Source organism: Nicotiana sylvestris, chromosome 12 (genome assembly GCF_000393655.2).
Source record: "Nicotiana sylvestris chromosome 12, ASM39365v2, whole genome shotgun sequence".
NCBI lineage: Eukaryota > Viridiplantae > Streptophyta > Magnoliopsida > Solanales > Solanaceae > Nicotiana > Nicotiana sylvestris.
In genome coordinates, this window is record NC_091068.1 from 83470788 (window position 1) to 83488390 (window position 17603).

The 17603-nt window shown below is 33.7% G+C and overlaps 1 pseudogene; it reads left to right on the top strand.

Annotated features, from left to right (window-relative positions):
• The first annotated feature begins 24 nt into the window (after positions 1-24).
• On the top strand, positions 25-8469 carry LOC104227230 (bZIP transcription factor TGA10-like; annotated as a pseudogene).
• The last annotated feature ends 9134 nt before the right edge of the window (positions 8470-17603 follow it).

Sequence of the window (17603 nt, forward strand, 5' to 3'; positions counted from 1 at the left end):
AACGTCCGTTTATAGAGCCCAAACTCGACTTAGAACAATTTTTTTAGAGAGAGAGAGAAGTGCTGAAACTCTGGATATTCTTCAGGACCTACCGCTTTATCTGAAAAAGAAAAGATTTTGTTTTTGTATTCAAAGAAAGAAAGTCTTCTTCTTCTTCACTAGCTAGAAGCTAAAAATAACTTTGTCCGTTTGCTTCTTTAGCATTCAATTCTTCATTTCCTCATCCGATCCTCTCTTCAAAAAAAAAAAAGTATTCTCACCGACTAGTGCTAGCTGTCTTAGATTTTATCTCTACATATATGTAGTGATTATGTTAATCTTAAAACGATCGAGTTTGCACAAAAGATTACCTATAACCAAAATCGCCAACTCTCCCTCAGGAACTCGACAAAATAATCTTATTCGTAACTTTAGGAGAAGGGGTGCCTCCTCACAAAGGAGGTCGAAACTCTCTCTCTCTCTCTATATATATATCTGTACTGTGGAGAAAGAAATCAGTTCTTGTAGTATAAAAAAAATGGGGCTTGAAAGTGATAATGGGATTTCTTTTGGAAGTGATCATCGGCAACATTTATTTTTCCATAATATTTCTCAGGAGCAGCAGTTGCAAAATAATCAGATTGCTTTTGGAATGTTACAGCAGCAGTCAACTTCAGCATCATCTTCCGTTCCAGGAAACTTTATGTACTAATATTTTTCTTTTGTTTAATTAAAGTTAGGGATACAAAAATTCAACTCATGATTTAATTTCTTCACAGCGCATTTCTCCATTTCTCTTGAGTTAATAATTTTTTTTTTCTATCGTTGATCCACGAGCAGAAGCAAAGACAATACTGGTGGAGCTAATTATGATTTAGGTGAACTGGATCAAGCCTTTTTCCTTTACCTTGATGGTCAAGATCCTTCAGCAAACCATGACCAAAGACGTGAGCATTCCTTCCACCCATTTTTTTCTTCTTTCTCACCAATGTGTTCTGAATTTAAATTTGATTGATTCAGCGTTTAAAGTTTTTAGTATTGAATCCACCTTTTTTCCCGGTGAAGCTACTATTTTTTCTGTTTATATAATTGCAGAAAATAATTGTGAGATGAGACCACCGACTCCGAACATTTTTCCATCACAACCCATGCATGTTGAACCAACATCAACTAAGGTACACAAACTCAAACATGGATAACAAGTTTAATATTTTATGTGTATAGAAAGGCAATATATATATATAATGTTTCTTGCTGTTTATGTTTCTATAATTTCTAATGGCTTGTTATTTTCTGCTTTTGGTAGGCAAATACTGGATTGGTTTCTAGTGGTTCCGAGAAATCATCTCAGCCGTCCATGGAGTTATCCAACCCTAAAAATGAAATTGTTTCTACTTCTGTACCTGAACAAAAAATTGCTAAGGTATACTTTAACTTTCTCATGTTTTATATATTCTTTAGCAAAATATTAGTCCCTTCATTCCATTTTTTGAAATAAAATTTACATACTCAAAAATTATATGAAAAGATTATAATTCACAATAGTTAATAATTTAAAAGAATATAATTTAAGAAAATAGTGGTCAAATAAGAACTTTTTTAACTTTTCAAATAATAATAATAATAATGTCAAATAAATTAGAACAAAGAGAATAATTTTTCCTTTGCCGCTTTTTGTATTTAGTTTCCCCTAAAAAGTTTTCATTGGTTGGTGTTAGCGAGAATGGAACAGGAAGGGTCTAAATTCAAGTTCAGAGAAAGATGCATGTAAAACACCAGATCATAAGGTGAGACTTGTGGTTTCTGATCTTTTGAGGAAATGTATCCTTTTTTTGGGATTTTAATTTTTAGTTAATTGCTTTTCTTTGCAGATATTAAGAAGACTTGCTCAGAATAGAGAAGCAGCTAGAAAAAACAGACTTAGGAAAAAGGTACTACATGCACTTAATTATTTTCATTTAATTACTATTGGTGTAACACTTAAAACAGGAGCATCGTGCTTGAGCAATTATATATTTAATTTATGGAAATTTGTTTTATCTACTTATTTTCCATTGCAGGCTTATATTCAGCAGCTAGAGTCAAGTAGGATTAGGCTTGCCCACTTAGAACAAGAATTACAAAGGGCCAGATCTCAAGTAACAACATTTAATTTCTCTAACCAACTCAGCTTATTATAAAGCTCATAGAATCATTTGTTGTTGCTTCTATATTCACAATTATTTTGGGGGGAAAATGACCTTAAGAAAAAATTCAAATATTTGTAGGGATTTCATTTTGGAGGTAATGCTCTTTTAGTAGGAGACCAAGGCCTTCCTGTTAACATCATAAATTAAAATGTATTTGGTATAATCAGTAACGAAGCCAGAAATTTGTTCAAGTGTTCAGACTTGAAAGAAGTAAAAAAAAATTCCAACAATGGGTGTTCAATATATGTTATATACATCTAAAACTAATATTTTACTTATATACACAATGTAATTTTTCGTTGTCAATTGACCACCCTTAGCAAAAGGTGGCTTCGCCCCTGGGTATAATAGAAGTCATTTTCCAAGAAAATTATATTTACGAGAAAATAGTTTTGAGATTAAGAATTTTAAGTTTATGGGATATATATATATATTTTTTTTTTTCTTAACATAAATACAATTAAAATTTTGGTCAAAGTTACTGAATATTGTCGAATCTATAGCTAGAGCTCTAATTCCGTCGGTTTTCAGGTGTTCGTTTAGAAAGAAAGTTGATTTTTATTAAGAGGAAAAATGTCTTCTCCCTCACTTATGACCGATGGTTATTCTCTTATTTTAGTTTAACTCCGTATTACTTATTCTAATTAATATTTAGACATTATTATTACTTATATTTAGTATTCAAAATTTTCATCATAATACTCTCCCGTTTGCTAATATTATCATTAATTTTTAATACTTCCTCTATTTTAATTTATGTGAACCTATTTGACTGGACAGTGAGTTAAAGAAAAAAAAATTTGAAATTTATGGTTGTAAATATATCACAACATTTGTATGATTATAAATCTTTTAAAACTTATAGTGTAAAATGACATGTTTTATTTTAAGAGTAGTATTGAAATCCAAATTAAAAGTTTCCTTATTAGAAAAATGTTCACTTATTTTTGAAATTTACTAAAAAGGAAATAGGTTTATATAAAATAACATGCATGGAGGATATATTTTTCTCGAGACATATTTCCCCATGCACTAACCAATCAAACATCTCCCAAGAAGATATTTTCATTGAAAAATTACTAATGTCGTTGTACTTTATAATACTCCTTTCGTCTCATTTTATTTTATGTGATCACTTTTATTGGACACTAAATTTAATAATAAAAAAATATTTTGTAACTTGTAGTTTAAAGTGAGTTATGTGACTATAAAGCATAACATTAAGGATAAATGAAATTATGATATATCATTTTTTGGAACAACTAAAAAGGTAAGTGCATCACTTATTGTGACGGCGGACTAGTAATACTCTCGATTTTCAACCAAAAAAAAAGGTATACTTGTGTACCCTTAAAATGGATAACAATTGAATTTATACGTGATTTTAAGGATATGTGGATCGATTCAACACAAATAATCAAGAATGTTAGATAAACGAATTAAATATAGAATGAATAACCAAACTAATTGTGATGTTACGGCCAAGCTCGAATTTGGTCTTAACAGTAACTTTGGTCTCGATCAGACCTTTGGTTCGAAGCCAAACGTATATGAAGAACAACAATAAATTAAGAACCTTTAATTTTATTAGCTAGAAAGAAGAGAAATCAATTTGTATTGCCTTGGTATGCGTGTTACAATGTGTCCAGTTGAGATAAAAGTCTCTCTTTTATATAGTAGGAGAGTGTCACCCCTAGTACAAGTATAGAAATTAAAAGGTAAAAATCTTTCTTTCTTGTTAATTACTGATCTGTTACCGACATTGGGCGAGATCTGCGACGTGATAGCCGGTTGGACGCGAATATCACGGCCCTCCGTTAGTTGTGTGCAACCGTTCACGTGCTTCCCGAAGTCTCAAAACCCATCCCGGGTCAGGGTGCGTCGGTTTATCAAGTCCGATGGCGAGCATTTTGTTCGGACCTTGGTACAAGAAGTTCTCAGCTTCGATTACGATCTCATGTAATCAACCTTTGTTATGTTTGACTCATAAGGAAATCGTGGTATATACATGTTACCCCACCGTATACAATTCTCTCATGTGCCATATAACCTGTAGCTTTATGGTTTATTCTGATTAATATGGATATAACCTATTGAGAGTGTAGTATTCATGTTGATTTAGATGCAGCAGTTTTTGATATGGAGTACGGAAGGTGGCTGGAGGAACACCATCGTCTCATGTGCGAGCTGCGCAGTGCACTACTGCAGGAATATTTGCCGGAGAACGAACTCGGGATGTACGTCGCCAATTGCGTGACACATTACGACGACATCATGAACCTTAAGAGCATGCTTGCAAAATCCGACGTCTTTCATCTTGTTTCCGGCATGTGGAAAACTCCGGCAGAGCGCTGTTTCATTTGGATGGGAGATTTCCGGCCATCCGAGCTCATTAAAGTACGTAAAAAAGAGTTTAGCATCTACACACTCATATATAGGTGAATATTAGGTGTATATTTGGGAGTTTTATGCATGTATGTTATATGTCTGGGATAAGCTGATTAATCTTGGTTTGTTGTGTCTAATGATTCATGATTAGATTATCCTGAGTCAGATTGAGCCATTAACAGAAGAACAATTTGTGGGGATTTGTGGGTTACAAAAATCAACACAAGAAGCTGAGAATGCCCTTTCACAAGGGCTAGAAGCTCTGAATCAGACTCTGTCAGACACAATTATTGTCTCTGATGCATTGGCTAATTTCCCTAAAATATGGCTAACTACATGGGCCAAGTAGCCCTTGCCATCAACAAACTTTCCACTCTGGAAGGTTTTGTAAGACAGGTATGTCACAACTTACATTTAATAAATTTAATTTCTAAATATTGGTAGTGTGAAAGGCTTTTTACACTATCAAGTTACCTAAAATAATTACAAATAACTGCCAATGATTAATGAAACTAGTCACCTAAAAATAAGATAGACAATCTTCTGGAATAAATCACATTACACTGATAATCTTTGTATTGTCAGCGTTAATATGTTAAAACCTCTAATTATATACTCACAAAAGAATGTTTTATTCAAGGTCATATTTTATTTCTTGAGAAGAATCTAACGCTAAAATAAATCTCTTTGTATTATGTGTACGCACACAGTTGAGATAAGATTTTAGATTAAGAGCCTCTTTAGCCAAGGCACTTTTTTCGTCACAAAAGTATTTTAATAAAAATTTGAGGTGTTTGACCAAGCTGAAAAAGTGCTTTGGAGCATCGCCAGAAGCTAGCAGCAGTAGACATTATTTTTTTAAGACAAAATTATTCGTATCATAAATTTATATTTTGTCAAATTATCCCTCATTAATTTAACCTTTTGCTTTTCCTTTTTGTTTCTATGTACCATCCCTTTCTTTACAATATTTTTATTTTCCTCTCCTATCCCTCTTTGAAATAGTCTTTCTACTATAAATAATTTTTTTTCTTTTTTTGTCTTCTGGCGTTTCTTATCTTCTTCGTATCCTGTTCTTCTTTGAATAGAGATACTTTAATTAACTAAAAATAAATTTTTATTTCATATTTTATTTAATAAAAATAAAAAATTAATTAAATTTTATTTGTAGTAAATATATAAATTTATTTTTCTCTTTTAAATAATACTAATTATAAACTAAACCTTAATACTACATTTTCTTATAATTTAAAATTTAAAATACTTTTTGAAAAGATTGATCAAACACAAATAATAATGGCCAAACATAAACTGCTATTCTCTAAAACAACTTTTTTTAAAATATTTTTGAACGAAAGCACTTTTCAAAATAAATAGTTTTTTAACAATTATAAAATTTACTTATTTTAAAAAGTACTTTTAAAAAAAGTATTTTTGTAGAAAAGCAATTTGTGTTTGGCTAATCAATTTGAAAAGTACTTTTGAGCAGTAATTTTTGTTTGCCAAACTTTTCAAAAAGATTTGTAAGTATCAAATTATAAACAAGGACATAAAAATTCTTGCTTAATAATTAATACTATTTAAGTATATAAATTTTCAAATAATTATTATGAAATATTAATTAAATTTTTTTATTTTTATTTTAACTAAAATTTAAAAATAAATATTAAATGTATTCTATTCTTTCAATGATTTAAATATATTAAAGTATCATTCAATAAATATGAAAGCATTCACCCCAAAGTCTCCATATTTAGAAATCTATCCTAAAAAGATACATATATATTAGGAGAATCACGTTTAAAATAGCTAAATATTAAGTTAAATTGAGTAGGGTTATTTTGGTATATAATTCTATTTTTTATGAAAAGCTATTTTTTTAACTTTTTAATGACAGTTTATGTTTCTATCCAAAAGTACTTTTTTCCTTTTAAAAGCTTAGCCAGATACTTCAACGTAGAAAAAGTTTTTTTTTTTTTTTTTTTTTGAAAAAAGAAAGTACCTTGAAAAATTTGACAAACAGGCTATTAAGTGATTAAGTGATGTTAATAGATTGGTAGGGCCAAGAAGAAGAAAAAGAGTATTTACTCCATCTATGACCAATTCTCTCTCCCAGCTCATTAATCCATACATATACACACCGTTTAGTGCATTACCCAAGTAGCAGCTCAAAATCCTAATTTCGTAAATTATGCTTTTTAAGTTATATATATTGAAGATGTAAATATTTTTCATGTTTTTAGTAAATTTTAATATTTTATCTGTCCATTTTAGTTGTCATATTTTTTTTACACGGCCGTTAAGTAATTACTGACATGAAGGGCCATTTGACTACTATACCCTTATTAACTCTTCATCAAATTTACGTTTTTTATGCAATATAGTCAATATTTTTTACTTTCAAGAACAATTAACACTAAAGAATAGGAAAAAAATAATTAATTATATCTTGATTTTCTAAAATGATAAGCATTTTAGACCAGTTATTTTTAATAACCACAATAACTAAAATAGATCACAAGGAGTATGTAATATATCATGTTAGTTATCCCCTCTATTTCAATTTATGTGGCTTGATTAAGGTCAAAGTTTGTAATTTTGACCATAAATCTAGACATAGATTTTCAAGTTTTTAAAATAAAATTTACATACTTAAAAATCCATACAAAGTACTATAAATCATAATAATTTATATTTAAAATACTCATAATATATTTAATAAATCCACGAAAAATAAACCTCGTAGACTCCCCAAATGATAATGTAAACACATAAATGGAAACAGAGGGAATACTATTTTTATTAGATTATCAGGTACTAATATTTATCAAAAAACTATAATTATTTAATAGGTAGCATGATTGGGTAAATGATAAATTTAAAAATGTTATTTTTGCAAGAATTTCGGTCAAAAAGCAACGCGAGCACAATCTTGTAAACGCAGACTTCCAAATAGGGGAGGGATTCAGAAATATATGATTTATTTTTAAAGACATTTGACTTGAAACACATTTGAAAGAGCATGCAGCCACGTAACATAACTCTATGTACATGTTCTAGCTATAACATTGAAATTTCATAGTATTTCCCAGCTCATTGCAGTTGCCTTTTCCTTTTCCAATATATAGCATAAGAAAACTAACATGCCTTAGGGAATAAAATAACAAAAAATAACTTTCACATTCTGAATCCATAATAAAATCTTACGAGCGTGCTCAAGTCAACTCAACCATTAAATCACCAGCTCCAGAATAACAATTATTATACTCGTCTGCTATATACTTCTTTTTAAACATTGATGGCGATTTAAAAATCTAAAATAAAAGAATATAAATCAAATAAGTCAAACATGAATTGACTTCTCCATAAATTATGTATTTATCACTCCCTTTGTTTCATTTTATGTGATATATTTATTATTTGGAGAGTCAAAGAACTTTTTTGACCATTTCTTTCGGTGAATATTTTATAATATTTAAATTGCTAAATATTATGACTCATAATAATTTTTTACTTAGTTTCTAAATATATAAATTTTATTTTAAAAATTTTAAAACTTTTTCTTTGAACTTGCATCAAATATCTAACTAGTTTGACCAATTGTACTCGGAACTACGTCATATAATATGCAATGAGTACAAGTTATTGACGAAAGAAAAGAAATTATTATCAATAATTATTTTTCACTTACAGGCTGATACTTTGAGGCACCAAATAATTCATCGGTTGCATCAAATTTTGACAACTCGTCAAGCGGCAAGGTGCTTTTTGGCAATTGCTGAATATTTCCATAGGCTCCGAGCTCTTAGCTCTCTTTGGGTGGCGCGGCCTCGGAAAGAATAAAAAATAAAAATAAAAAGGTTTTCATATAGGTCTTTTGTTAATCTATATATATTCCCCTCCAACTTTTAATTCCTTTTTTTAGTTTTTAATTTTATTTTGTTTTCCGCTTTAACCTCTCATCTTCATAGAGATGTATAGCAAACAAAGAAATATAGACAGTTTTTCCCAAGTATCATAGAGAATATTTCTCCTTTGTTTTCTTCTAAAGACTTTCGGTGTTACTTGGAAAAAATTTATGTGATTTTTCTGATTATTATGAGAAAGAAAACTTGATAATATGTATAAGGGTAAAAATATATTACGTTAAGTAATTGCATAAGAGAGTGACATGCGGAGCCAAAGGCAGAGGATAGCTAAAACCGAAGACAACTGTTTCATTTGTTATCGGAAAGAATGACGCTCATAAAGATGCAGTAAATGACTATCACTCAATAGGATTTAATGGGGAATATTCTACAACATTTAGTACACTGTCCATTACAAAGAATTTGTCATTTATGCTCATCATTACGCATTTTTCAATGACCATCATAATTGACATTAAAGAAGCGCAAGATCCTAGGAACCTGTTCCCTAGGTGCAGATATAAATAGTGAGCTCTATTGTCATTACAAAGAACACAACCTTTCTGGCAAATTGACGCGATAATCTATTCAAAGCTTTATATATACCATTTTATCTTCCTACTATTTGATTTCATTATTGGTGCGTCTGGAAGTCTTGCTCCTAAAATTATTGTTTCTGCTATTTTGTCTTTATTTCAAGGCTAAATATTGTGTATTTCTTTAATTCTTGTATTATTTCAGGACCGAACTAATTCACTTATCTCGAAATCATGTATAAATTTAATTGTACCGTTTTACGGTAAACAAATATATAATACAAGGAAAAGGAAAGCTCATGTGACTACCTATACTAGTACTAGGTAATGCAATAGTTAATGATCATTCCTTTTAGTAGTTAACTTTACATCGAATAGGTGATTTCAATTTTGGAAGGAAAAAATGCGTGAGGGGGTGTTTTCACTCGTCTTTGGAGTTTAAATTTGTGTCAAGGATATCTTCTTATTTAATGGGTATAATTATCATATCACTTTTATTCTTGACATTCTTGATGATTGTCTTCTTGACAACACTCTTTTTACTTAATTCCTTCGTTTTAATTGCTCTTAATTTAATTTTTACTTAATTCCTTAATACTAGTTATCTTCTGAATAGGAGAAGCAGTCTCCTCTTTATATAGTTATACACCAAACGTGTATTCTAAATGATAAGGTAAAAGGAGTCTAACTAATAATAAGTACTCCTTTCTTCTTAAGATCCAAACAAGTTTTTATTTGATCGTAATTTTTCATGTCTCATTTTAAAATTGTTAATTTGTAATTTATATTTTTTTTTACGTAATTTTCAAATATATAAATTATATTTCAAAAATTTAAAGATTTTAGTAAAGGTGCACAAGAGTCATGTTAGTTTGGTTTTATCAAAATCAAACCAAATCAACTATATCGGTCTGTTCGATTTGGTTTGTCAATATTATCGAATTTTCTGGATTTTTTTTCATTAAATATTTTTTCAATCTTACTTATCCAAAGTCATAGATGAAGCTTTCATAAATTAATATATCTTTAGTAAGAATTGAACAAAATATATGATCTTTCGAAATATTCTTACCTTAGAATCTTTTTTGTAACATATGATAGTTATTTTTTAATCTAACAATAATTGTTTATTGATGTTTGAAATCTTAATAATGATATATTCTGTTTTATTTCAAAAATTCGGAAACATATCATTTAAGGAATTTTTTTAGAGTTTAATAGATCTTGACATATGAATATGAAAGAGATTGACACATTTCAATAACATTTAATAAGAAAATGATGATACACGTTTGAATCAAGTATTATTTAAGTAAACAAAATTAGATGCACTGTTTAGTTCTATTAAATATTACATCCCATAGAGGATCATAAAGTTTTATAGATAATTTTTTAAAAAAAATTATATAAAATTTTAAAAGTATAAATAAAATTTATATATTTATATGTTGGTTTAGTTTGAATTTTTCTTACTCAATATCGAACCAAACTTAATTTGTCTTTTTAGTTGATTTGGTTTGACTTCTCGACTTGGTCAATTTTGTAATTGGATTTGAGCACTCTAAATTTTATAGGAATTTTTTCCACCTACATCAAAGGTTAATACCTTATTTATTTTAAATAAATATCATTTAAAAAAAATATATTCTATAGATACCTTTTAAGGTTTATAGCAAAATATTTAATTTTGGTTGCCTCCTAGCCCTAAGCCACTAAATACGCTAATCAGTTACACTATTTTCTTTCTCTCTCTACTTTGATACATCATATTCTCTTCCCCCATCCCATTAAAATTTCTCAGTGTAAATAAAATCTCATACTTCCTCTCTCACGCTTTGTTCCCTAACATACCAGATCCCCCGCCACCATTTACGCCTAAATTGACCCACCTCCGCCGTCTACCACCACGGATCCCCTCCAATTATGTATTTATTCCTCCTTCCCTTGGCGTTTTCTTTTAGTATAAACAACAAGGTCTGGGAAGGTTTCATCGATGCTCCATTGATGTGATTTAATGACCAAAACTGTATGATCCTCCATAAAGAATGCTTATTAAGAATCTATATAGAAAATCTATACAGAGAGTCTTACCTAGTTTGAGTCATGCAGGTTCTATTTATGAGTGCTACAATGGTGATTTCCTTGTCAAAGTCATAAACTTTACAGAGACACTTCGTCTCTTCGTCCCGGACCTCAATTCGATTTTAAGAGTATATGCATATTAGCAAGCGGTGAGCATATAGTTCAAACATCCCCACGATAAATCCCTCTGCTACGCCGGCGGTGACAACCATATCGTCTCTGTTAACCGTCGTACCACCGCCGCGTCTCTCTCCACCCTTACTGCCCATTTTTCCCGTTCCCTTTACATTATAATTCAATGTGTCTCGTTGTATTCCATGTATTTCATTGTATTTACTATCTTTTTTATCATTGTATTTTAATGTATCCCGCTGTATTTTATGTATTTCATTGTATTTATTGTCTCACTATATGCCATGAATGTATGCATAAGTTTTTTTTAATTAATATAATTTATTTATTCAGATGTATTATTTAATTTCTCTAAAGATTGCTATATTTTTGGGGTATTTTTCGATTGAGAATCTTTTTTATAATTGAAAGTACAAAATTTGTGTGTTATAATTGAGTTTGTTGAGTTATATTAGGAGTCTAGTATGTTAATTGATTCACTTTCCATTTTAAAAACAGTGTAATCCCCTATTTCATGCCGTGAATGTCACACCTCCTTTTTCCGCACCCGAGAGGGCGCAAGGGAGTTTTTTCCAATTAAAGGACAATCGAAGACGGGATTGGTTTATTTATTTCAGAGTCGCCACTTGGGAGATTTTAGGGTGTCCCAAGTCACCAATTTTAATCCCGAATCGAGGAAAAGAATGACTCCATATTACAGTCTGCGTACCAGAAATCTGGATAAGGAATTCTGTTAACCCGGGAGAAGGTGTTAGGCATTCCCGAGTTCCGTGGTTCTAGCACGGTCGCTCAACTGTTATATTTGGCTTGATTATCTGATTTTATACATATATGAACTTATGTGCAAATCTTAACTTTTGACCGCTTTCATAATTATTATTATTATTTTTTACAAGGAATTGCAACGTTGTGAAAATGTATCTCGAACCGCGTTACAATCAATGTACCCGTGGTCGTCGACACACTTTGACTCCGTTGAGATTTGGATTTGGGTCACATCAATGTGCACCCGAGTTTAAGGAAATTAGATTATTAAAGGCGCGCCTAAAGCGACTAGCATATCATTTACTTTGGGTAAGGCCGTGGAATTTTACTAAACGGTCCATCCCGAAGTCTAAGCAATTTTTAAAGGCAAATATTTATTGAGGGCCCCGCAATTTTGTATTTTTATTTGGCGAGGCTCATCTCATTCTATTTTTAAAAGGAATTTGCGACGTTATGGACATGCATCTCGAACCACGTCACAATCAATGTACCCGTGATTAGAAACACATTTCGAATCTGTCGAGATTTGGATTTGGGTCACATAAATGCACACCCGAATTTAAGAAGGTAAAATTATTAAATACGCGCTTAAAGAGGCTATCGCGTTATTATTCCGGGAGGGTCGTGAGATTTTCTAAACGACCCACCTTAGGGACTGAATGCTTCAACATATATATATTTAACAAGGGCCCCGCAATTTGTGCGTTTTTCTTTATTTTTTGTCGAGGCTCATCTCGTCCTTATTTTAAAAGGATATCCTATAGCAACTACGTTTCTTGTTGCGTTTGTCTCTACTAATTGAAAACAGTAGATAGCCCTAGTTAATTACATGCTTGCAAGTTATCTATACAGAATTCCGAGTGCTTGCACAAAATCAGAAGCACGGCCACGTACACAGTCGGCCGAGCAAAAATTAAGGGCCCAAATCCAGCCCATGCGTGATGGACCAGACCTGGGCCATTGTTTGTTCGATGCAGGCCTGCTTGGTCTGTTTCGACCCGGGCTCGACCTTCGTGAGGTTGAGATTGCAGTCTCCGTGTTCTTTGTCTTAAAACATGGTTTACCAGTTATATGAAGCAGTTTATCAGAAAGGAAAGAACTTAACTAATAGAGTACGATTTTCATGCTTGGCCTACATTAAAGGACATACTACAAAGTAAAACTAAGTCTAAGATACAACCTATTTCATTGGGAATATTTTCACCTATCAGCATACATATATAAACTATCATTCAGCTAATCTATATTGATATACACTGGGCATACAGGCTACTTCTATTGTCAACACATGAATGAAAATTATTATACAGTACATGATATCTAATGTAACAATCTATGTATGAAAGTCAACTTCAGGTCTTTTCTTTTTGTATTCATGCTCAATTTTCCAATTACATTTGACAGTGTATTGGTTGTGTACCTGGTATAGAGGACAAAAGAAGAAAGGAATGATCAGCTGGGCAGTATGCAATAAACACAGCAACAGCAGATACACAGCAACAACACAGCAACAAACCAACAACCACAAGTGTTTTCCACAGTCCACAGACAACCAACAACAGTTTCCAGAACAAAGAAAACCAACAGATGGTCGAGCACCAAACAAGTAATCCCAGAAAAGAGTAGTGAAACAACAGAAATAACAGAGTATTCGATGCAGCAACACTAGCAGTTCAACAATCACAAGCAGCTCAATCAGTGCAAACAACAGAACTTGGCCAAGACAGCTTGACCAATATGAATTCTTCTGTAGTTTTCAGACAGTGTTTGGTTACAGTGTTTCTGGAAATTTCCTTATATTTTTCAGTTTTCTTCAACTCACAAGACCTCTCTCAAGACTAAAATTTCCAGCCCCTTTTAAGTTCTGAAATGGCCTATTTATAAGCCAAACGACCCAGTGCAGCTAAGCTGCCTGGATTCTCCTACTTGCAGACTGCCCATACCTCTTAAATCCCATGCCTAAGCATCTTTTGATGCCAACCATTTTGTTCCCCACGCTTGGCCTTATTCTTTAATCAAGAGTTATGGGTTCATTTAAGTATTCATTTTAAACCCCATACTCTTGTGTCTTGTTCCCCATTGGCATTAGTTTAATCCCAAATTAGTACCCTACTTGTCAGCTCATTTAAACTAAGCTTTTTTGTTCTTTTCAAACCCCAGAATACCCCTGTTAAACCCTGATTATTACTGCCCTAAACCCATCGTAGCATCAGGGCATTTTGAACTTCTGAAAGTTCAATTTCAGAACTGCCCTAGCCTGATTCTTTTAATTGTTTACAATGCAGTTACAAACTAGCATTCACAGATAATGTCCAACATTCAATTCACAATACAGGTTCGTTCAGTCATGTGAGGTTGTACGCATTAGCATATCTGAACATTCAGTCGTAGGAAGTTAATCGACGACATTTATCAAGTTGACTATACTAATTACAACAGGTAACAATCAGTCATTCAATAAACAATACGTACATGGACCCAAAGGGCTTCGGACAACTTTTGTTCAATTATTGGGAACCTATATGAATTATTTATGCGACGACTATCCTAATCGAACATGTATATCACAGAATACGTTCAAAACATACACAGAAAACAATCGACCAAATAAAAGGTCTTTACAAGGACGGAAGAAATTAAGAAAAGTATCAGAAAATACCGAATAAACACAACAGAACATGCTAACAGACTCAATCAACATTCAAATAAAACAAAAATAGAAAAGGAAAACTTACTAAAAAATGTTCAAAGCAGGCCGACCCCAGTCCGAATTAGATTTGACCATTTGAGGCCAAACAAACTCTAACCAGGGTGTTCTCAACCGAGAACACCTTGGTTAAGGTCTATTAGACCTCAAACCCTCTATGAAGCAGGTCGGATTCCTCAGGCTCTTGTGTTCTAAGGTTCAGATTCTCAGATTTGAGTTTTTAGGAGTTGTGGGTAGATTCGGACCAAACCAAGCTTGGTTTGGTCACGAGGGAGGTCTGGGGACTGTCTAGTGTGAATCCGGGGTGGTTTGGTATAGATCGAGTTTCGTCTCGAATCTTCAAATCCAGATTCAAGACGATGGAAGGTGATTCGAGGTACAGGGTTAGTAGATTCGTGTTCAGGGTGGTTGGATGTTTCAGGGGTGTGAAGGGGGTGGTCACCGGCGTTCATGCCGCCGGGTTCTGGTGAAAGGGAAACTAGGGCGGCTGCTAGGGTTTGGGGGTTTCAGGGCTTGGGGAAGGAGATGAGTGAAGGGTGGGGTTCGGATAGGGGGCGTGGGGTGTGAGGGAAAGCTTATATACGGAGTAGGGGATTGGATCTGAGCCGTTAGATCAGATGATCTCAACGGCTTGGATCTGATGGTGAGGGGTGAGACGAGGTCGTTTGATATTAAAACGGGGTCGTTTGGTTTAAGTGAGGGGTTGGGCTGAACCGGTAGCTGGGTTGGGTTTGGAAACGGGTTGCTGAAGGGGGGTCCTGGGCCGTTGGATTGGCCTGGATGGACGGCTCCGATCAAACGCCTTTATACGGCGTCGTTGGGGGGAGGGGGTTGTCTGAGGCTTGATTTGGACTGGGTCAGATTGAATTGGTTTGGGCCTATTTTTGGTTTTCTTTCTTGGCCCAAACCGCTTCTCTTCATTTCTTTTTTTTTTAAATTTTTAAAACTAAAAATAAAAATATGAAATTCAAACAAACATTAATTTAACATTTAACACAATTATCACACGCATATCAAAAATATTTAAATAGGTTAGATCACAACCTAGAATGAACAATGCATATATATATTTTGAATTTTCTCTCAACGCCCGAATTATGGTTTGATTACTTTGTATTTTGACTGATAAAATCAAAAATGCAAAAATGGGACGAACCACAAATGACTAGCAGTACATGTCATGAAAAATTGAAAATTTGTATCGCGAGGTCACTGGTCACTATTTTTGTTTTCTTTTGGAGTGATTGTCCGTGAAGCAAAAATCACGTGCTTACAGCTGCCCCTCTTTGCACGAAGACACGAAGGGTCTTCGCGCAAAGATAAAGCGAGCGATTTTTGCCCGTCCGAATACTCCGTGTGAAGCATTTTTTCGAAAAAGGTTTGACCGAACCTTTGCTTCAGAGGTTTCCTACATATCCTGGGCTGAACAGGAATCAGGTCAATGTAGTTCGGGAAATTTTGGTAGCTAGGACTACCGTGTGACTGTAGTGCTCGCCGCTGTTGTGCGCTGTTGCATGCTGTTGTAGGATGCTACTGCTCACTGATCTCCTTGTTACATTGTTCTGAAAAGAAAAACAAGAAGCTAAGCTAGAGTATGAGATCTCATCTATCTTCAACTTGTTCTTGTTGCCTTGCTTTCTTGTCGGCTAACGCTTTCCTCTGATGCCTTTATTTTGTGAACTTGGGGGATGATGCTGGTCCTTCGCCTTTTCTGAATGCCAGTTTTCATCACTTCACTTGATCTGCTGGGAACATGGCCCTCTTCTTTAAGCCTTTCAATGGTTTCTTCAGTGGTATGACTTTCTTCATCAAAACTGTTATGTTGGGCATGCTATAACGTTCCCAAACTGCTTCTTCTGAGACACGTTCCTTCTTCCTTTTGAATCGCGCGCTTGCTTTTGCAGCCTTCTGCTCCTTGGTGCTGGGGATTTTATTGTTTCCTGCTTGGGGATCTCTGTTGTAACCTTCCGTCTTCAGGTGGGGTTACTGATTCCAAAATCTAGAGCTGAAAAGTATTCCCGCATTTTACTGGTGGGCGACCTAGAACTTAAAAGTATTCCCTCATTATACTGGTGGGCGACCTAGAACTTAAAAGTATTCCCGCATTATACTGGTGGGCGACCTAGAACTTAAATATATTCCCGCATTATACTAGTGGGCGGCCTAGAACTTAAATGTATTCCCGCATTATACTGGTGGGCGACCTAGAACTTAAATGTATTCCCGCATTATACTGGTGGGCGACCTAGAACTTAAATGTATTCCTGCATTATACTGGTGGGCGACCTAGAACTTAAATGTATTCCCGCATTATACTGGTGGGCGACCTAGAACTTAAATGTATTCCCGCATTATACTGGTGGGCGACCTAGAACTTAAAAGTATTCCCGCATTATACTGGTGGGCGACCTAGAACTTAAATGTATTCCCGCATTATACTGGTGGGCGACCTAGAACTTAAATGTATTCCCGCATTATACTGGTGGGCGACCTAGAACTTAAAAGTATTCCCGCATTATACTGGTGGGCGACCTAGAACTTAAAAGTATTCCCGCATTATACTGGTGGGCGACCTAGAACTTAAATGTATTCCCGCATTATACTGGTGGGCGACCTAGAACTTAAATGTATTGAAATTGTTTCCCCGTTCTTCCGAGAAAATTTTCGACAATTGGCAGAAAATTTTCTGCCCCGGTTCTTTGGTGATTTCCCTGGCGTTGCGTTTTGCTGCCCTTATCAATCCTTTGTTTTCCTGCAGCAGACAAAAGGATTTAGTTAGTTTTAATCGTGGTGGTAGAGGGTGCCTTTCCGGCGGATGATTTTTCCTCTCTTCCCCTTTTCTTACTCTATGTCCCCATAATTGGTTGGTGGGCAAAATTGCCTGCTGGGGGTCTCTAGCCTGCTGGGGATCGGTTTT